General features: G+C 37.3%; 1 protein-coding gene across 2 annotated transcripts in view; it reads right to left on the bottom strand.

Annotated features, from left to right (window-relative positions):
• Positions 1–23,619, bottom strand: part of Kcnn2 (potassium calcium-activated channel subfamily N member 2) — a 453,460-nt gene that overhangs the window by 399,422 nt on the left and 30,419 nt on the right. The window contains exons 2-4 of one of the 2 annotated variants that reach the window (XM_074056970.1): positions 15,121–15,288; positions 13,562–13,628; positions 10,609–10,677 (exon numbers count right to left, since the gene is read on the bottom strand). The gene's annotated coding sequence lies outside the window, so the exon portion shown is untranslated. The remainder of the gene's footprint in view (positions 1–10,608; positions 10,678–13,561; positions 13,629–15,120; positions 15,289–23,619) is intronic. The other variant, XM_074056969.1, reaches the window with a different exon arrangement.

Here is a 23,619-nt window from a genome sequence, read left to right as displayed (position 1 = left end):
ACATGTTAACTTTCCCTCATTAATATGTTCATCTATAAAGGAAATTATAAACAGCTATAAAACACACAATATTATTATTATTATTATCATTTGCAGTGCTGGGGTTTTGAACTCAGGGCCTGTGCTTAATAAGCAAGTACTCTATCACTTGAGTCCCACCCCACAGCCCTTTTTGTTTGAATTACTTTTCAAATAAGGTCTTATATGCTTTTACCTGGGGCTACCTTTGGACTGTGATCCTCCCACCTCCATCTCCCAAGTAGCTGGGATTACAGGAGTGAGCCATCAGACTTGATCTATACAATATTATTTTTAATGTGAACATTAATACAACTGTTATTAAAATGCAACCATCTTCTATTGCTAAGTGAAATTAAAATGAAGTGATAATAGGTATTTCAAATTCTATTCTGGAGAGTAGCAAAGTTTTCCCACTAACTCTGTGTGGGGGGGAGGGCAAAGAACTATTCAGAATACATTTAAAACTTCTAAAAATCAACAATAAAATGAAAATTAATACAATTGTTTAAATGAGCAAAAAATTTTGAATGTACACTACATACTAAGCTCTGAATATTCATGTCTTCCCATAATTTGTATGTTGAAATCCTCACCCCCAAGGTGATGGAATTAGGAGGTAGAACCTTTTGGAGGTGATTAGTTATAGGAGCAGAGCTCTTATGGATATGATTAGTGCCCTTAAAATGGAAGCCCAAGAGAGATACCTCATTCTTTCTCCCTGTGATGAAACAGTGAGAAGACACCCATCTATCAGAAAGTGGGCCCTCACCAGACAATGAACATGCCAGCACCTTGACCTTCTACTTCCCAGCTTCTAAAACTGTGAGAACTGAATTTTTCTATTGGTATTTCTATTTGGTATTGCGTCCCAAGTGGGCTAAGGCACTTCATAAAATATGTAAGAATTAATAAGCATCTGAAATGGAACTCAACATTATAAGTAGGAAAGAAAGGAGATAGCATAGTTCAACCCTATGATAGATAAAATTGAAAAGTCTGACAACATCCAATGGTGAGGAGGTGACAACTGAAACTCACACATTGCTCATTGGAGCACGAGATAAACAAATCACTTTAGAAAACTCTCTATAGCAACTCAAGGTCTATGTTATGATCTAATTGTTCCACTCCTGTTTACCCAAGAGGAATGAACACATATGTTAACAAAATGAATTTTACAAGATGGTTAATTGTTGCTTTAACAACTGAAGCCCTAAACTGGGAACAACCCAACTGTCAATGATAGTTGACAAACTTTGGCCTACTCCTTCACTGCCATTGCTGAACAATAAAAAAAAATCCAGAAACCCACACCAAATAAAGACAATTGTACTATTCAAGAAAAGGAAAAGCTAAGTAATCTATGAAAAAAGTCAAAAGCATGTTAGAGAGTGATCGAAGGGGACATAAGGGAATTTTTTACTGATGAAAATATTCTATGTCATGATAGTGTTGCTGAAATGTGGGCAAAATATACCAAGTAATAAACTTAAGGTCTGTGCAATTCACTGGGCATAAATTTAGTCTACTCAATTAAAAAAGGAACGAGACACTGAACAACTTTATGGCAATAAATCCAACAGTTTAGATGATATTAACAATTTATTCCATTTTATGAGGGAGAAAAAATTTCAGCAAACTAGAAAAAGAAGAATCTAACAGTACATAGATAACTTTAAAAATTTGCAATAAATACCTTACTGATGAAATATAGAAGTACTTCCTTTTGAGATTTCCTATCATCATATGTCAAACTAAAACTAGTTCAATTCAACACCATCCTCAAAAGCCTGTCTAGGAAAATAAATGAAAGATAAAAGGATTGGAAATGAGGACACAGACTTACCACTATTTTTAAGTAATATGTTAAGATGCAAATTAACCCTTAGCAAGACAAATGGATATTTTATAATACACCAACATTTAGAAATAAAACTTCAAAGTACCAGTTCTACCAGCTTTAAATACCATCAAACACCTGGTAGTAAGTCTAATGAAAGGAAAGCAATAAAGAATGCTCAAAACATCACCAAGAAAAAATAAGATCTACAGAAGTGTAGGTTAATATTATGTTTATTCAAGGATGCAATGTTGTAAAGTTACATGACCTCAAATTGATATATAGATTCAATGCCATCCAAAATCAAAATTTCAGCAGTTTTCTTTTGGATAGAAATCAGCTCATTCTAAACTTCAAATAATAACAGAAAGAATGAGAAGTGAAAAAAAGGTTATTTTCTGGAAAAAATGGAGAATTTAGTACTATCAGATGTCAAATTTGTTATAAGATATAATAACAAAACACTATTGTATTTGCACAAAAATAGACAAGTGGACTGTTGACACAAGAGAAAGTTCTGAAGCAGGTTCAAACATGTAGTTGCCTGTGCTTTATAACAGCAATGCCTCTACTGTGTTGTATGGAATAATAACTTTTCAATAAATGGTGCTGGATTAGTTAATCCTATGGGATGGGGAACCCTGACCCTTAGACTCAGAACATAAATATCAGCTCCAGATGGATTGGCTGAAATATGAAAGAAAAAACTAAAATGCTTGTTTAAACAAAGGTTTAAAGGTCATCTTCATGACCTTGAAACTGTTAAAGACTTCTTAAGACAGAGAGCATCACACACAAACAAAGTTCAGAAGCTGGACTTTCATGATAAGGTAAAGCTTCCATTCACAAAAAGTTACTATTAAAACACAAAGAAGACAAACCACCAAGTGAAGAGGTTTTCAATACATATAACTGATGGGACACTCACAGAGTATAGAAAGATGTCATGCAAATTGGTAAGAAAATGTAGACAGTTAAGGTTTTTTTTAATGAGTAAAAGCACAGGAGATTCCAAGATGGCGACTAGAGGGAGGAAGCAGAAAGTGTGCCTCCTAAAGTAAAATCTTGGAGAGACGCTGGAAATACACCTTACAGGAAAAACCTCCAAGAAGAGGCAAAACTTTGAATCCTCCACACCTCAAGCCCAGTGTAACATTCCCACTTCACATTAAATGGAGAAACCAGGAGGGCTACCATGCCACTGCCAGATGGCAGCACCCAGACAGCTTGGGAAGATGGGGACCACAAGGTGAACTAAGCGGTGCATGGTACTCCCACAGACAACCCTGGGCCAAATCAGCATAGCACCTAGACAGACCAACCCCCACCAAGGAAAAGAGAAAAAAAACTGAATAATAAGAAATAACAACAAAAAAGACATGTAGCAAAGAGGGCAGGGCACCCTGAGTGCCAAAGAGGGGGGAGGAGAAATCCCTCACAACAAGCTGGCTGGAGAAAGCAGGAGCGGTGGCACATGCCTAGCAACCAGGAGCGGGAAAGCTTGTAAAAGTGGCAGTGGGAGGAAAACTACACAGAAGAGGGGGGAAGACCCACTTCCCACATGAGCTGTAAATAAACAAGCCAGCCTGAGAAAGCAGGTACAGTGTTACCTACCCCATTGTGCTTGGAAAGGGGAAAGCTTGTAGCAGTGGCTCGCACACAGGAGAGCTCTGAGTAAAGAAAGCCTGCAGGGCCAGGTGAGTGCTAAGCTCACCTCCGAGATCTGCATAAATAACGCCACCAGCAACAGCAGGCTGACAGCTGCGGGCAGGCAAACCACAGCCACAGATAGCCATTCACAGAACTGTCTCCAGACTCTTTTATTTCTCTCTCTCTACCTTTGATGAGAAAACAACCAAACTACACCTGCCTGCTGAGAAACTTACTGAAACTGTATTGCATTTGAACTTGGGACACCTTGTGGGTTTGTTTGTTTTGCTTTTTTGTTTTGTTTTGTATTGTATGGTTTTGTTCGACTTCAACAGGATAGTAATGTAGAGAGATTTGGTTCTGTGAAAAACGGGCTTTTGTTTTTGTTCTACCAGAAAACTCACAGAATTTGTGAGTAGCAAAGAGCCCAAACTCCACACTCATCCCTGCTCAATGCAAGATGCTTCTTAAATTTCCCTAACATGCAGAAATGTTTTCCTCTAGAACAGAAAAACGGACATCACAGCATCATTAAATTGTTGACATTTCTAGTAGCCAAAGTAAGATTGATGACAGCACCCTGGTGCTTTTTTTTGGTGTTTTGTTTGGGGGTGGGGGAGCCTGAAGGGGGAAAAGCATGTATGTTTCCTTTTACCCAGGGGAATTCTCAGAAAAGATATGGAACTTCAAGCTTCAAGTTCAGTCTGGGAAGTAGAAGTCAAGGATATTTCAAAAAGGGGAAAACAAACAAAGAAAAATAACACAAGAAGCCAGTATTACTCTTATCCCAAAACCAGGCAAAGACACCTCCAAAAAGGAGAACTATAGGCCAATCTCCTTAATGAACATTGATGCAAAAATCCTCAACAAAATAATGGCAAACCGAATTCAGCAACACATCAAAAAGATTATTCACCACGACCAAGTAGGCTTCATCCCAGGGATGCAGGGGTGGTTCAACATACGAAAATCAATAAACATAATAAACCACATTAACAGAAACAAAGACAAAAGCCACTTGATCATCTCAATAGATGCAGAAAAAGCCTTCGATAAGGTCCAACACCATTTCATGATAAAAGCTCTAAGAAAACTAGGAATAGAAGGAAAGTACCTCAACATTATAAAAGCTATATATGACAAACCTACAGCCAGCATTATACTTAACGGAGAAAAATTAAAACCATTCCCTCTAAAATCAGGAACCAGACAAGGATGCCCACTATCTCCACTCCTATTCAACATAGTACTGGAATTCCTAGCCAGAGCAATTAGGCAAGAAGAAGGGATAAAAGGAACACAAATAGGTAAAGAAACTGTCAAAATATCCCTATTTGCAGATGACATGATCCTATACGCTAAAGACCCAAAAAACTCTACTCAAAAGCTCCTAGACACCATCAATAGCTATAGCAAGGTAGCAGGATATAAAATCAACATAGAAAAATCATTAGCATTTCTATACACTAATAATGAACAAACTGAGAAAGAATATATGAAAACAATTCCATTTACAATAGCCTCAAAAAAAATCAAATACCTAGGTGTAAACCTAACAGAAGATGTGAATGACCTCTACAAGGAAAACTATAAACTTCTGAAGAAAGAGATTGAGGAAGACTATAGAAAGTGAAGAGATCTCCCATGCTCATGGATTAGTAGAATCAACATAGTAAAAATGTCTATACTCCCAAAAGTAATCTACATGTTTGATGCAATTCCCATCAAAATTCCAATGACATTCATTAAAGAGATTGAAAAATCTACCATAAAATTTATATGGAAACACAAGAGGCCACGAATAGCCAAGACAATACTCAGTCAAAAGAACAATGCTGGAGGTATCACGATACCCGACTTCAAACTATATTACAAAGCAATAACAATAAAAACAGCATGGTACTGGCACAAAAACAGACATGAAGACAGTGGAACAGAATAGAGGATCCAGATGTGAAGCCACACAAGTATAAGCAACTTATCTTTGACAAAGGAGCTAAAAATATACGATGGAGAAATAGCAGCCTCTTTAAAAAAACTGCTGGGAAAACTGGTTAGCAGTCTGCAAAAAACTGAAACTAGATCCATGTACATCACCCTATACCAAGATTAACTCAAAATGGATCAAGGATCTAAATATCAGACCACAAACTCTAAAGTTGATACAGGAAAGAGTAGGAAATACTCTGGAAGTAGTAGGTATAGGTAAGAACCTTCTCAATGGAACCCCAGCAGCACAGCAACTAAGAGATAGCATAGATAAATGGGACCTCATAAAACTAAAAAGCTTCTGCTCAACAAAAGAAATGGTCTCTAAACGGAAGAGAACACCACAGAGTGGGAGAAAATATTTGCCAGCTACACATCAGACAAAGGACTGATAACCAGAATATATAGGGAACTTAAAAAACTAAAGTCTCCCAAAATTAATGAACCAATAAAGAAATGGGCAAGTGAAATAAACAGAACTTTCTCAAAAGAAGAAATTCAAATGGCCAAAAAACAAATGAAAAAATGCTCACCATCTCTAGCAATAAAGGAAATGCAAATTAAAACCACACTAAGATTCCACCTCACCCCTGTTAGAATAGCCATCATTAGCAACACCACTAGCAACAGGTGTTGGTGAGGATGAGGGGAAAAAGGAACCCTCTTACACTGCTGGTGGGAATGTAAACTAGTACAACCACTCTGGAAAAAAATTTGGAGGCTACTAAAAAGCTAAATATTGATTTACCATATGATCCAGCAATACCACTCTTGGGTATATACCCAAAAGACTGTGACACAGGTTACTCCAGAGGCACCTGCACATGCATGCTTATTGCAGCACTATTCACAATAGCCAAGATATGGAAACAGCCAAGATGCCCCACTACTGACGAATGGATCAAGAAAATGTGGTATTTATACATAATGGAATTTTATGCAGCCATGAAGAATGAAATGTTATCATTCACTGGTAAATGGATGGAATTGGAGAACATCATTCTGAGTGAGGTTAGCCTGGCCCAAAAGACCAAAACTCGTATGTTTTCCCTCATATGCGGACATTTGATCAAGGGCAAACACATGATAAAGCGAGAGCACTCAAGGGATGTATGAGGATAGGTAAGACACCTAAAAAACTAGATAGCATTTGTTGCCCTCAACACAGAGAAACTAAAGCAACTGAGGCCAATAGGAGAAGGGGACCAGGAACTAGAGAAAAGGTTAGATCAAGAAGAATTAACCTGGAAGGTAACACACATGCAAAGGAAATCAATGTGAGTCAACTCCCTGTATAGCTATCCTTATCTCAACTAGCAAAAACCCTTGGTCCTTCCTATTATTGCTTATACTCTCTCTTCAACAAAATTAGAGATAAGGGCAAAATAGTTTCTGCTGGGTATCGAGGGGGTTGGGAGGAAAGGGAGGGGGCATGGGGGTAAGTGATGGGGTGGGGGAAGGTGGGAGAAATGACCCAAACATTGTATGCACATATGAATAATAATAAAAAAAAAGCACAGAAAAGGTATTTCTCACACACACACAGTGGGTCAGTATCAGTAGCCATCAAGGAAATCCAAATGAAAGCAGTAATAAAATATGATATACATCTCCCAAAAATATCTAAAACAAAACAGAAATAACAACATTAAACATTAATGAGGATATGGAGCAATTACAATTCTTATGTGGGCTTGAATTCATATGACCTTGTTGGAAGTGCCATGACCACTTGGGAATTGATATAACCACTTGGGACAACTCTTTAGGAACATATAATAAAACTGAACACACATAAATTCTAACAGCCAGCAATTCTACCCATGGATAGATACACCATGGCACTGAATGGATTGTACAGAAAAAGAACAAAAGAAAACAGTATTGCAACACTGTAGCATGCTCAACAAAGGACAAAAACTAAACACAACCCAAACATTCAAACTGCATAATGAGTAAATTGCAAATTTAAAAGGGGAATGTTACATGGGAATGAAAGACAACAAACCATTGCATCATGAAAGAACAGGGAAAAACCGCACAGACATAAAATGAGGTAATGAAGTTAAATACAAGTCCATTTTATATAATTCCCTTCATAATAAGTTCAAAAAAACAGATAAACTGATCCAGGTTGTGTGTATACATTTTCATAAGTAGTCATTAATTTTCTTCTATCTGTTTCTGCTATCTGTCTATACCCTTCAACTTTCATTTTCTCTATATATTTTTGGTATTGTAAAGTCAGCCATATAAACCTAGGACACTATGGTTTTAAATCTGGTAAGGCTATATGTTTTACAGTGATGTTTTGTATATATCTTCCACAAGAATACAGAGAATTTGCTAGCCTTCACTAAGTAAGAATGAGACACACAGTTACCATTCTCTTCAATCCTGATTCACCTTAATAAGTTTGTGATTATTGACATATCAGCATCAGTCTTTGATCAAGTACCATCAAAAGTTTCACAGTACACAGTTTCTCTAGTATCACAGGCATAGACAGGAAATTGCACTCAGCCATTAATCATCAGCTCATAATTTATGACAAAATAAGTGCAATTGCATTCCTAAGACTAATTTTTCTAATAGTATCTTTCATTTGATTTAAGAAGAATTTTTTTTCATTCAAAAGATAAAGTCTATATTTGATCTTTTGAGAGTGCTAGGCTACCAGTTCCTCAGTGTTCACTTCCACATCACTAGGAGGTAGACAGAAAGAGGGAAAGAACTGTCAGACTGCAAAGCTCCATAGTAGTTTCCTTTCACTTGAAAATGAATCCCTTGGCAACCACACTTCTAATCCCCTCTACTCCTTGGTCTTCAAAGACTGATATTAGCATGAAGTGGATGAAGAGGTATACATTCATGAATCTAGGTGGGTTAGCTAGCCACTCTCTGATTTATTTTTAACTTATTAGAACTTAAAAAGAAAGTTTTATAATTATTATTTTAAAATAATATATCTGAAAATAATTTTCAAGAATTACTAAAATACAGAAAAGTGTAAGAGAAACATTATAGTCATCATCACTAATACTATGATCTGCTCATGTGGTGAACTCTGGCTCACATTTTTAATAATAAAATAGGAATGGTGCACACAGTAAGAACATTAAAGCAGTGTAGAACAGTGTAAAGTTAAAAGGAAAGGCCCTTCCCAGCTTCCTCCCTATTCTTCTCAGTGCAGTTAGCCCCTGAGACAGGTCCAAATAGCCATGTGTTGCTCAACAATGGAACATGTTGCGAGAAATACTTAATAAGACAACTTTGTTGTGCAAACATCATAAACATAGTAAACAAACTAACACAACTACAACATGACAAGGCAATATGATCTTGTGGGACCAACAATGTATTTGAGTCTTATTGTTGATCAAGATGTTATTATGCAATGCATAACTATATGTAATTTTATAAAACAATTAATATTCTTTTTGTTTGTACAAATCAAATATCTATTACAAATATCTTAAGAGGTTACTTAAAACATATCACCAGTCCCTTGTAAGTTTGTAGCACTTATCCAGTGTAGAAATAGATACATATTTGATTCTACAAATACTATGAAATAATAACTTAAAAGGACTATGAATATTGTAGATACTTAAAACTTTAGATAATCCCATATGCAACTCAATGTGAAAGAAACTCAAAAGTGAAATCACAAATTTCTAGGAAAAAATTCAAGTTAAAAAATGAATTTAGAATTTTATATGGATAAATTATTTCAAATCGTCAATAAACAAGAAAGTCTCCTGTTATGTTACATTAACTTTTAGGCCATAGAAAAAGATTAAGAAATTATAAAACAAGTATTACCTATCTATGAGATGTATGAGTATTTGGCAAACTCGACTCAACAAAAACCAATCTAAACAAAACTACTGATGAATATTATTAAAATTGCAAAGATTCTCAATAAAATATTAAAGACCAACACATTTTTTTATTCTAAATGTTTGTGTCCCTGTGAAATTTATAAGTTAAGATCCTAACCCTGCAAGGTGATGGTATTAGGTAGTAGGGCTTTAGGGAGGTGATTAAGTTTTGGGGGTAGATCCCTCAGGAACAGATTAGTGACCTGAAGAGGCCCAAGAGGAACCCCTCACCCCTTCCACTGCTCAAGGCATCACCTCTGAGCCAGAAAGTGGGCCCTCACCAAACACCAAATCAGCCTTGACCTTGAACTTTCCAGTCTCCAGAGTCATGAGAAATAAATTCCTGCTGTTTATAAGGTACCCAGTTCATAGCATTTTGTTATGGAACAGCCCAAACAGACCAAGACATCTGTGTACTAAAGGAATAAGATATTAACAACAGCTAAGTTTTATTTCATTAGTGGCAGGCTATTTTAATGGTAGAATATGGATGATCATATTTAATCAACCAATTAATTAGCCAATCAGAAAAATGAAAGGAGAAAAATTATGATTATTAATAAATGTCCAAGGTGATTTGAAGAATTTCAGTATCTATCCCGAATAAAGAAATCTTCTAGTGCTACGAAAACACATCCATAATATGAAAGCATATAGAAACCAATCACTCTGAAACGGTGTCATCCTGAATGGTAAATTATCGGACATATTCTTACTCATGGGAGCAAGTCAGCAATGGTCATTCTGTATAAAGAATTTCTTAAATTAGCCAAGGATTGAGAAATATCATGTTGACAAATAGAAGAAAAATGATTTTTTGCCTAGTACTTGTTTGTCTGGAAAATTCAAAAGAATTAAATTTTAAAAATCAGCTTAAAAGGACTGGCAAATAGATTATTGATGGTAGAATGTTGGATACAAGAGCACTCAGTACAAAATACTTTCAATTTTTCAAAACAATTGCATTTTTTTTCACAGCAAAATGTGGAAGAAAAGATTAAAACTAGTAATATAATTCAACAAAATGGCCAGTTCAAAAGAAAAACAGAACTTGAATAACTACACTGGAACCACAATAACAATTCAGAAAACTAATATAACATAAAATAACTATAACAGGAAAAGATAATATAGATGAAAATTACCAATTCTGTTTTTAGCAACCTGGACAAAGGCACTAAGTATATATTGTCAAGCAAAAATGGCTGAAGACTGAGGACTTACCACAGTCCAGCATTAGACATTCATGGGCTTCCCTCAGGACTAACTTTAATTCCTGAAAATTTCATGAACCTAGTAAAAAGAAGAAAGCAAATATGATAATCCGTTAGCAACAAATGACCCCAGTGTTTTGATAGCCAAGAATCATGTGAAATACATTTGATTTTTTAAAATAAAATTACAAGATAATTTACATGGATGAAGCATTATATAAACATTGTTATAAATTAAAGCATATCTTAATATATTTAAGACTCTTTTTTAATTGACTCATTTAGCAAAAACCAAATGTTGGGTACATGATGTTCACTGCAAAATACTTTCAACCTTTCAAAACATTTGAAAATCTTTGAATTTTTCAAACTTTGAAGGTAGAAAATTTCATATCATTTTATCAATTCAATTTTGTTTGACTTACAGATGAGTTATATTGCTACTAATACTAGGAGCAAATGAGAGTCGCAAACAGAACACTACCAAAGAAGCTAGAATACTTTTGCACTTTGATTATGAGGACACTTTCATCAAACATCTTTCTATAACAATTATTTATAGAGATGATACAATAAACGCCTCATTAAGTTGAAAATACTGTAAATCAAAAGTGCACTTAATTCTTCTAATATATCACATCGTGACTTGGCCACACAGTATACTGTAGAGTATCAGTGATTTTCCCTCATCATTGTGTGACTGGCCTGAAGTTCACAGCCACTACTCAGTATCAAGAAAGAGTATCACACTACATATCACTAGCCTAGGGAAAAAAAATCAAAATTCAAAGTACAGTTCTTCTGAATATGTATCACTTTCATGCCATGATAAAGTCAAAAAATCTTAAGTGGAAATGTTGTAAGTTAGGGACCATCTATACTTCAGTTTTGCACATTGATGGGAACCTCAACAACTCAACAACTGAAACATCGCCTATGTGTTCAGGGCAACAATAAGCTTCGTGGGGTGTGCAAAGTGAGCAGCATGTAGGTGCTGCTACTTGAGCACTGCAAACTCTAGGATGAGGACTTACCTGAAAGTCTTCCATAACAGAGACATTGATGAAACAATTCCCAGGGTACATAATGGGATTTATGTGAGTAAATCTGCTGTAATACAACATGCTCATCCATTAATCAGAAGAGGAGGTACAGTAGGTGATACTGGGAAAGTCACTCAACTTCTTGTGACCTCTAGCATGACTTAGCAGCTCTTCCTTCTGCTTAGGACAAGTTCCATGCCCTAGCACCATCATCTGTCTTTACCCTGAAGAATTTGCGATGAACTCTGCATGGACATTCTTCCACTCTCTCACTCCTGTTCTTTCTCTACCATCCTTTTAAGTCAGGTATCAGCAGAGACATAACTGATTCCCTCCTCATCTTCTGGTTCTGAGGTGAGTCTTTCTCCCTGTGATCCCGTGTGGACCTGTTGTGCTGCTTTTATCACTGTTGTGTACCTCCATAGTTATGTGTATATTTTTTCTGTACGCTGAGAAGCTTCAGAGGTTTGGAATTTTGCCTTCTTCACTATTTTATGTGTAGGAAGTGGGGATTCAAACAAATGCACTGAACTTTGGGCTTTGAAAACCATAAAGGATACCATTGTCATAAACCACTATGTGAATGGCACTCCTTAGAGACCTGTCTTTATGCAACCAGTAGCAGGCCCACTATAATCCTACACAGGACACGGCCTGACACACAAAAGTCTATATAATATTTGGGAGATGAATGACTATTAGGACAAGTATTTCCTAAACTCATTCTACGGCTACTTACAAAGTTTTGAAAATAGATCACAGTTGAGTGTACACTAAAAAATTCTCAAGCACATCACAATCGGAAAAGTTACACATGTACTAAGTAAGACTCATCTCAGAATGTATAGACATACTCAGTTCTATGAGACACAAATCACAGTAACAGTGAAAGATATTTACTAAAGCACTTAGTATAAATAGGTACATATGCATACGCTATATAGGTAGATATGTATAATAATGATGTTATGCAATTTTTTAAAAGACCCACAAGATGGACATATACACAAATGTATATATACTTTATGTAAATGTCATATCATTGTGGATTTATGTTCTCTTTTCTTAAATATTTAATAATTCATGATTTTCACTATTCTTTCTATGTTCAAATGGTAAGAGTTTGAGCCAGAGGGTGCCTCTTCCTTTACCGTTTGACTTCTGTATATAACTTTTGGGGGAATTTCTTATTTTCTGGCATAATAAAATAATTCAGATATCCCAGATATAGAGTCTATAATTTTGTAAGAAGCCCTAGTCCTCATTCACTTAAACAGCCAAGGTCTGAGTGATGTCTCATTGCCATTTGGGATCACCGCTTCTCAGCCCTTTCACTTGATTGGGCAGAGCACACACAGAGAAACACACATACTCAAATGTATACAAATACTCAGCAAGGAGCTGTTTCTTTCTCTCCTACCCTATGTTTTCTTTCCCTTTCACTTAGGTGAGAACACTGCGTTCCCAGAGCAATAAGCTTCCTCGTTCAATTAATCTTATAATACACAAGTTAAGCAATGCTATATCCATACCACTTCTAACAAGGAACTTATCATATTGGTATCTCTTTGGAATTTATTCTGGTTTTAGAACATATCCAACTCATGAGATAAAGTGAGAATACCATATGTAAAAGTTACTTGGACTATTTATTTCTCTTTGTGTTTGTGCTGTAAATTTGATATATATTCAGGATTACTAACTTGAAGAGTTTCCCTACCCTTTTAGGTTTTTCTTTCTTTTTAGAAATTGTAAAACATTAATATGGTTCACAAGTCAAATCTATATTAAAATTACACTCAGGAGACAGTCATGGTGACATACACCTGTAATCCCAGCACTCAAGAGGTTGAGGCAGAAGAATAGTGAATTTCAGCCAAACCTGAGCTAGACAGGGAGATCCTGTCTCAAATCACTTACCAAATGAAATAAGCCAAACTCGAAAGGCCAAATATTGCATGTTCTCGCTCATTTGTGGAATGTAGGTCTACAATGATGACAGTAATAATAATAATAATAATATAGGACATGAATGTAAATGGAGAACTGTCTAGGGGCAGATCAGTGGAGGAAGGCAGTGGGAAAGGAAAGGACGCTGAGGGGTGAAGAGGATAGAAGGATGTCACCTAGATACACTTGAAGACAGCATAGCGAAACCTACTAAACACCATTTGGTGAGGTTTTGTTTTTGAAAGCAAAAATTACACTTTCTATACTATTTTTACCCACCACTTGTATACAGTTAATTCATTTCGAATGTTAAGACTAAGATTTACTGAGATGTTTAAGAATAAAATAAATAGTAGACTATGATTTGTGAAATAACACACAGGATATCTCATATTCCTATGGAATTACTATCAACAGACTCATGTCAAGTATGATATTTAATATTTTAAAGGATGAATATATTTCATGACTTGCTTGAAAACTGATTTACCATTTTACAAATCAAACAATTTTAATTAATTTATTTTTTTAAGTGTGGGTTATCAAATACAGGGCCTCATGCATGCTAGGCAAGCACTCTACCACTGAACTATATCTAGGTCCTAAAATATACTACTTAAAATAAGTCTTTTCATATAAGGATTTAACATCAACAATGGAAATCAATTAGAAAATAATTCTAATATGGTTGCTCAATTGACAACCGTTTCTACTAAGACTCTTGAAAAGTAGAGGCTAAGTACTGTGTCTAGTGTAAGCAAGTCAAAAAATTTTTCCCAGAAGAAAAATACAAATGGTATAACTTCCAATGAACTCTAACCATGAAGCCAAGAGACTCTAGTTATAATTGCTGGGTCTTACACAAGAAATTTTATTCAGCTAAGCCTCGGATTTCTTAGCTGGAAAATTAATATGGAAGCACAAAAGGGAGATGGGTTATTATCAAATTTGTAACAATTCGATTTTTTAACAAGTGTCCCAAATTATGCTAATGCAGTTGGCCTGTGAACAACACGTTAAGAAACCTTGGCCTCCACAGTCATGTATGTGACTGGCCCCAAGTGAGACAAGCCTTCATACTGGAGGAACGGCCTGGTTGCCTTCATCACATGATCCCAATAATTCTGAATGTGTTTTGTTGTCTAAATACTCCCACATCAAATTTGACAAGCTATTACTTTCAGTATAAAGTCAATCCTTTGGAGAAAAGAGTAGTCCACTGTAAAATCACTTCATCATTTATATTTTAATACAAATAAATTTGTCAAGTTATACAGTCTTAGACCTAGGAGTGCTATCAGTGGATTAATCAAAAGTTCCAACTGTACCATTGTCTCAGGGACATGCTGACAGTACATATAATGTCAGGCTCGAGAGTGGAGCCAAATCTCTTTGGCATCAGTGTCAAGCTCACTCTAATACCACCATATTTTTATTTTTCATTGAACAGTCGTCCGTAAGACAAAGGTGTGGTAGACCTGATAATGGTTCTAAAGATGTCACAGTCCTAAATGGATGTGTTACCTTACATGGAAAAGGGTAGTGACCTTGAGATGGGGAGGCTCTCTAGGTTGGTCCAGTGGAATCTCAGGATCCTTACAGGAGGGATGCAGGAAAGTCAGACAGAGAAGGCCACATGATTACAGAAACAGAGAGGTAACTGGTCATGAGTCAAGGAATGAGGTCAGCCTTCAAATCTGGAAAAGACAAAGAACACATTTTCCCTTAGAACCTCCAGAGGGAAGCCAGCCTTACCAACACCTTGATTTTAGCCATGCAAAACTCCTTTCAGATTTTGGACCTATAGAACAATAAGATAATAAACTGGTGTGGTTTCAAGACACTAAATTTGTGGTAATTTGTTACAGTAGCACCAGAAACAAAAGAGGCTGAAGGAAACCCAAGGCACTGCAGACAATTTAGCAGAAAATGGAGAGGTGGTACCAGAAAGGAGGTAGACCAGGGCTTAAGGACTGCAGCCCAGTTGATAAATCCGGACGTAGCTAGTGACCAGTCTCCCAGACTATGATGGAATAGTTCTTCTATCCAAAGAGTTTGAGCTCCTATATTTTAAATAAATGTGGAACTTGATCTGCTGTATGTTTGCCCTCTGAAGAAAGTAAGAGGGAAAGGAAATAAGAGATCAACTCATATTCAATTGTTTGTGACCTTCACAGTGGCAGGACTGTTTGGGAGGTGGTGACAGGGAGTCCTCAGCAAGGTGAGTAAATTATAACAAGTCTTAGATAAAAGTAGTGACTATGTTTGGTGGTGGCTGAGGTCCATAATCAAGTTCATGGAGGTGAGTGTTTACAGAGTGATGGTTTGAACCCAAAGCTGTTCAACTGCTGAGCCATCTGCTCCAACACAGTGGTCTCAACCTGTGAACTATAGATTTCAGGGGACCATCATTTACCATACCATCAGTGTATGGTAAGTGGTCTGTAAAACTATATGTGCATTTTCTGTAGGCCAGATATATGATTGAGACTTTTAAATGTATATATGTTGATGTGCTTGACAAAACAGACTCACCATAGAAATGTACACTTGAATGTCTTGGAAAACTGGCCTATTCTTAACACAGTATTGAAAGAACACAGCAATTGCATACAGAGTCCAATTCAGAAGTTAGATAGGAACTACTGGGAGCTCAATGCCTGTCTACAAGTGAGTAGAATGTGTAGGGAAGGAATACCTCCTAGGAAAGGAGAGCTAGACAATTTAGCAAACCAAGCCACAGAGGAGCCCTGCTGTACTAAGCTGAGAAACAGGGTAGAATGTAGATGAGAAATTAAGGCCAGATGAATGGTAGTTGATAGCATGCCTTTGGAATAATCTGAAAGGAATCTCAGTTCTGCCATTCGCTCTGTGCTCTGACAATAGATCTCATTCAATAGAGCCTCATATGACAGAATGTGAATTTTCCTTGTGTTATCCAATCTGCTGCAGGATTCAATGCATACAAGTCAAACTCTAAGCTCCTGTTGCAAATCCAAGTTATCTTCATCTCCTGATGCTTGAGCATTAAATGAGATAATATATATAAAGCATTTAGCATGATGCCTGGCAAATCTTCCTCTAAGCCAAGCTGTGAGGTTTCAGTGAGAAAAGGCAGTGTCAGAAAACTCACAAGTGCTTGGCATAGTGTCAGATGCTATTATTAAGCAGGTATTTGACAAGTTCTACTTCCTCTTTTTTCCTGAGATCCAGTCATTCTTTGTGTGCCAGCCCATCTGGGGACAGGATATAAAAGGAGATATATCTATGTGGTTAGAGAAGAAACTGCAATAAATTCTGTACTCTGTACTCCATAAGGAAGGACTGGAGGCAACTTCACAAAGACTATGTGTAAAGTAAGGCAGATCTAAAGCAACAAAAAAGAATATACTGACAGCCATAAGAAGGAGAAGATTTACATTTAAAAATATATAGGAAAACCAGTATTTTTAAAAAGCAGGATGGAATTATAAACAAGCATAGCATCTTCCACTGTGTGGCACGGTCACCCAGAAACAACAGGTAAGGAAGTCCCTATGTCCCTAAAAAAATATAACACATAGGAGAGCTCTGATTCACAGAGTGAAGCAGGTGAGTAGACAATGGATGGTAGAAAAATCTCAGTCTCATGATTGTCAAACTAGATTCTTATAAACAACTTTTAGAGCTGAAAGTGTTTCTGCAAAATCCACTTACAAAGTAGCTCTTTCTCCAGCAAAGCCAAACTGAGAGGTGGTATTGCCTTTAAGCTTTGAGGAATCACATTACCTGTTCCTTTTCTTTTCTTATTGTTCACAAAATGAGAAGATAATTTTTTCCCTGAATTCTAAGTCCTTATCTCTGCCATTTGGTCTCCTAGGATGGCAGGGACTGACAAGCCATGTTCTAAAAGTGGGAAAAATCCTTTCTCCCACCTTCATAGAACACCTCAGGATGTCCTTTTGAAAGAATCTGCAATCATGTATGATAAGATGGTAGCTTGGACCCATCCAATTATCCTAAGAGTCAGATTTAAAATGACTCAAGTCTAGTGGATGTGGCTGTATGGATAATCTGTTATAACATCAAGACCTGCAGCAGAGGAATACAGTCTTGGGGAGGCAGCACAGATAGAATGGTCAAAAAAGAGCCAGGGAACTGCAAAGATTCCTTGGTCAGGATACAAGCAAAGAAGGTTATGTAATCATGCCAGCAAACTCTCCTGGGGAAAAAAATAAGATGGCTCACCCACAAGTAAGATAAAACAAATAAATATAAAAACAGAACACCACAGATATTTATTCTTGAGCAGCAGGGTCACTGACAGGTAGAGTAGTTAACTGAATTGAGAAGAGGTTTTATTCAAATCTCCACACTACATGTAGATAGGGATTGCTTACTTAACCTCACAGAACCTCCATTTCTCATCTGTGAAATGAGCCAAAAATATTTGCAAGGGGAAAAATTCTTTAGGTTGAAAGAAACAAAAACTCATCTTTGATTAGCTTAAGGGAAAAGAAATTTGCCAACTTGTGAAACAGTTCAAATATAGCAGGATCCAGGGGTTCAACCCATTGGGAAATTCTTATCTTTATCTATCCTTGTGTCAGGATGCTAACCTCATTCTTTCCTACTCTAACAACTTGGGTATTCCAAGTAGCTCCAAATTGATATCCATCTAGTAACAGGACCCTAAAGGCAAGAAGACATTTTCTCAACATTAATTTCACAAGGAAAGTGCTACAGAGGACACTAATCGCCTTAGAATCATATGCATTTTCTTTCTTTCCTTTCTTTGATCACTCTGGAGAATAAATTTTATTATCAGGTATGTGAGAAACAGAAATTTCTTAAGACCCATCTATGCTATCCCAAACACATGGGAGAAAAGAAAGTCTCTGATATTTCCCCTAGGTGGAGGCAGACAGGCTTCTCATCTCAGGAGTCTTTTCAGCTCACCAACCCCCTGCCCTAACACGGGACAATTTGGAAGGGCAACGAGGTGCTGGATGAATTTTTGACTGGAATTCCATGCTGAGAAGCCTGTGCTGGTTTGTGTACTCCCTTCTTGTATACAAACACAGAAAGCTTTGTGCTGGGCGTGCTTGGAACATAGCAGCCTACACATCCTGCCTGGCTCTTTCCTGCAGCTGGTTGACTCCATTCCTCACACATCCCAACACCAGATCCCCAGGTCTTCTGGCTCTCTACTGCTTTTGTGTCTGTCTCTGCTATCCACCCCTTTCACTGCAGCCACTTTGTTCCTGAACCCTGGGCAAATCTCTTGGGCCATCAGGCAGGAAACGTATTCTTAGAATACAGGTGGCAATCCTAGTCACTCCTTTCCAATCCCAGCTCATGTTGTAGCTGCAGTCATTCCATGGGGTTGTCTATTAGGGAAGGAGTTTTCTTCTGACAGGGCTGCTGTCGTCTGTCTACCCTCTCACCCCAACAGCACCTGCTCATGAATGGAGAACAGAGGCTCAGGAGTTGGGGATCTCATCTGCAGGCTGCAGAGAGAAGTGGCAGGCATAATGGTTCGTTTCCCTCTCTCCTGCCATGACTGCCTGTTATCCTCAGAGCTGATGTTCAGAGAGCAAGAAGGTGAAGGGCAAAGGGGAAATGCACTGGCTCTCTGCTTTGGGGGAGAGTGAAGGTATAAGGTGCTTCAGGGCATGGGCAAGATATAAAACATAAACCCCAGCTACATGGGCTTAATTTGGCTGGTACAGCCAACTCCTTGTCGTGTCTGGTGTTGGAGAATGAGCTATATGGCCCTCACCTCATTGAATTTTCCATTCAGCAAAGATTCTCAGACCTCACAGGTGTTGTAACTCATGTCAGACACAACTGCAATTGTGTGCAGTTGGGGAACATCTCACCCAAATGACTTAGTGAGCTTTCTTCTCCTTGGCTGAGCCACAGGTGCCCCATGATGGGATCCAAAGTGTGTATTTGCCTGGGGTTGACAGTTAGTGATTAACTGATGATGTTGTGCACTTTTGCAGCAAGGTGAGATGGAAAGTCACACCTCGTAGATCAGGACCTGCTGCTGTAGCTATGGTAAAGTGGTCACTTTAAATGGGACTGACCCTGTGACCATGACATACAGAAGGACATTCCAGCTCCAGATATCCACCTTGGCATTAAATTTTTTGGTACTGGAAGAGTTTGGGAAAAGGAAGAGGCTGGCCAACCTCTGCCTATCCATGAACCTGGTGTCCAGATCAAAGTCAGCAACTTTGATGCTGCTTCTGGAATCTAGCAGACAGTTGCCTCACTTTAGATCTCTGTGCCTGACACGTGATCAGGCCCCTCCTCCTGCAGTCAGCTGGCCTCAAGCTTTCCATCACCAGGTAGACATGTTCTACTGTTTCCATCACCTGGAAGAGCTGGATCACATTTGGGTTATCCAGAATCTTCACTGTATCTGCTGCAGATAAAACGTGTGAATTCTTCTTTCCATTCTGCAGTAATTTCACTGCCACCTGGGACCCCATGAGGCAGCAGTGGGCCAGTTTCACCCTGGGCTATTGTCCTTGGGACCCTATACTGAGGTCTCTTTATCAGAAGAGCTTGAAGAAGCCTGAGTCATAATGTCATTTCTTTTCTACTCTCACTACGTGACATAGTACCACTGCTCTTAATGATGCAAACTAAGTTTAAAAATGAAAAATAAAGCAGAAATAAATTTCAAAAATGAGAAAAGAAGTAACGATGCTAATAAAATTAAAAAGTAAAAACAAATGCATTTTAAATGACAAGAGGAAAAAAGAAAAATTTTAAAAATTGAAAGCCCAAACCAATAAACAGGCTGGCTGTGATGAATTCAGTGAGTCACCAACCAAGAACTCTCTGCAGTATCCAGACAAAAATCCAACCCAGGGCTGGGCCTTATGTAGATGATATTTTTAATTCCCTCCTAGTGGCTCTTTGTGAGGTCAGAAAAAGAAATGGGCCAATCACAACCAGCACAACACACAATAGTTGTCTCAAGAACCTTTCAATAACAACAGATTCTAGAAACCTTTGTTTCTGTGGATCATAGAGACTGATAAAGCCAGTAGCATGCCTCAATGGCTTTTTCAAGACTGAAAAATCTGTTATAACTTTTGGGTTTTAATGACTTTGTCACATCTACACTAAAGGTAATCAATTCCTTGTTTTCTTTAAATGCAGAGTGATTGATGTCAAAAGGATGGTAGTATTTTCTTTACCAATTATTGTGAATAGGAAGGTGAGGGTAGTTTTTTTGGCTGGCCATCAGAGGACAATAAGCAGGGGACAGTAGATAACTGTGAGTATCAGCCTCCCGGAACCAGGTGAATAGGGCAGAGACTCCCACAAAGGAAAGCTGAAAGGCAGTTAATGTGTCAGAACAGGAAGGATGATCAGCAGAGGACACTTAGGCATCACAGGTCCCCATGATATCGTTCTCAGGGTAGTGATATAAAGACTAAAATAAAAAAGAAAGAAGCACTTTGCAAGCCATAAAACTCGACTCAAATGTCCCTTGTTCAATTTAAATATAATATATCTACATTGGAAAACCATAAAAATATACTAAGTACAGAATAAAGAGAAAGTATATTCTGAGATAAGTTTTTAATATTTTTTACCATGTCTGACTATGGTGATAGGCTTCGGATTCTCAATTTACCTTGAGATATGGTGTCTGAGATGTCACAATATTTCTTTAGGTCTGATTAAGGAAAAAAGTCCTTGAGAGAGAAGATTGAGAAACAACCAGATAAATTCTAGACTTTTCCTACAAAGAAATGTAATAAGCAGAGACACAAATATGCAGTAATGATAATGGATATAGTCTTTCTTGTAGAACTCATAAACCTGTAAGGATTTAATCCAACCCTCCAAATTTGAGATAATTTTTCATGTCTGTTCTCTGCAAAGGGATGAAGCCACTTCTTCTCCTAGGTTATAAATATACGGATACATTTTTTCCTGGATATTTTAGCTTATTTTTTGTGATATATTAGTGTATATATATATATATATATATATATATATATATTTATATCCAATAGAAAACACTTAAAAGAATCAAAATATCCTGTTTTTCCCTTACTTTTAAGTCTTCTTGGTCACTATAAAACTCCAGTTAGAGGTTTTCTTGATTTCTTACCTATCAACTCATATAGCACTATAGGCATGTACTGCATAATGACATTTTAGTCAACAATGGACCACAACAGTGGCCACCTAAGATTACATTGCCTAATGACATTGTACCATCTTATTTGTTTAAGTATACTGCATAAAAGTTCACATAAGAATAAAATTATCTAAAGATGCACTTCTCAGAATGTCCCATCAATAAGCAACAACATGACTACAAACAAAACACCATGTCCTTGTCTATGGTGTTGGAATGCAGCTCAGCAATACAGCAGTTGCCCAGCAAGCATAAGGCCCTGGGTTTGATTGCCAGATCCATGAAAAAAGACAGAAAGAAGGGAGAAAGGGAGGGAGGAACCAATCATGCCTTAAATTTTAAGCCATAAAAATCTATAAAATTGTCTTTGCTCTAAATACATGAACAGAACCTGGTTCTGTTCACATTCAGAAATTTAGCTTTTCTCAGTTAATTAAGGACTAACTGCTGATTCAAACCCTCTAATTTTTCTTGGGCCATCTCCATGACAATAAATATCCATACAATCCCCAGCCTCATAAGTGCTATAAAACATTCATTGAAACAATAAAGGTATTAAGAAACATTTTAAACAAAGTAACATATTTTAATCCCAGGTTTGTACTTAAAATATACAATAGGGAGGTCCAACAATCCTGGAAGTTTCCCCCAATCTAAAGTCTTCTAATTCATTACCCAGGATGGTGGTTTAACCTACATTATGTCCCGAAGAGCACAAGCTACAGATTACAATAAAAAGTAGAAATATTGTTGCCTCAGCTCTCTGCCTAAAGCAATTTTCTGGCCCCATTTCATGAAGGAAGGGAAAAATGAAAGAAGAGAACAGCAATTTCTCTAAACCCAATGAAACAGTGATTTGAATTTAAGGGTGCATCTGCTTATGGAATTGGCAACTGGGAATTTGTAAGAACGATACAGATTATCCTGAGTTTTGGCATGGCTACCAGGAAGCACATGTTAGAATGGGTTTCCATAAAGTTACGAAAGAACAATTCTGGGTTTTAGTAAACTTAGGCATCAGTAAGCTGAGTAGAAGCACCCACTGGGTTAAGAGACTCAAATCCTGCTAAGTTAGAGTGAGGAGGTACACTGAACACCTAGGACACTCAGTTTAGGAAAAGGACTGAACCAGGATAGAATCTGACAGGTAAGCCAGTTCTACAGTAAGGACTATTCTCATCCCACCCAAACCAAACCTAAAGACAAGTCTCAAATGTTTCAAGTACATCCTTTAGAAGTTACCTGACATATTAAGATCAACTGTTTTTAAAGGAAAATGAAAAACCCAAATGCTTAGTAGCAAAGTAGTAAAGTTCCCCTTTATCTGCAGTTTTACTTTCTGCAATTTCAGATACCCATAACAAACCATGGCCCCAAAGTATTGAATGGAAAATTTCAGGCATAAACAATTCACAAAAATTAATAAGGTTTGAATTGCATACAATTGAGAATAGCGTGATGGAATCAGGCCACCCTACTCTGTCCCTCTGCAGGACATTAATCTTCCCCGTGTATGAGGGTATCCATGCTGCCCATGCCTCTCAGTTTTAGTTACTTAGTAAATGTCTCGGTTATCATATTGACTGTCACTGACTATTGACTATCAATTGACCGCTAACAACAAGTCAAAGAGGAGCCATAAACTGCATCCTCTAAGTGGAAAGAAGAAAGTTCTCAACTTGATATAGAAAGAAAAAAATCACATGCCAACGTAGCTAAGATCTATGGCAAGAATAACTCTAGGCATGAAATCATGATGAAGGAAAAAATATCTTATTGTTGTTTTCAAACTCTGGGAATTATGAGCACTGTGCATGGTAAGTACTTAGTTGAGATAAAAAAGATAAAAAATTTGAGGGTGGAAAGCATGACCAGG

Source organism: Castor canadensis, chromosome 16 (assembly GCF_047511655.1).
Source record: "Castor canadensis chromosome 16, mCasCan1.hap1v2, whole genome shotgun sequence".
Lineage (NCBI taxonomy): Eukaryota > Metazoa > Chordata > Mammalia > Rodentia > Castoridae > Castor > Castor canadensis.
Note: the sequence above shows the minus strand (reverse complement) of the source record. Positions and strands in the feature narration are given on the sequence as shown.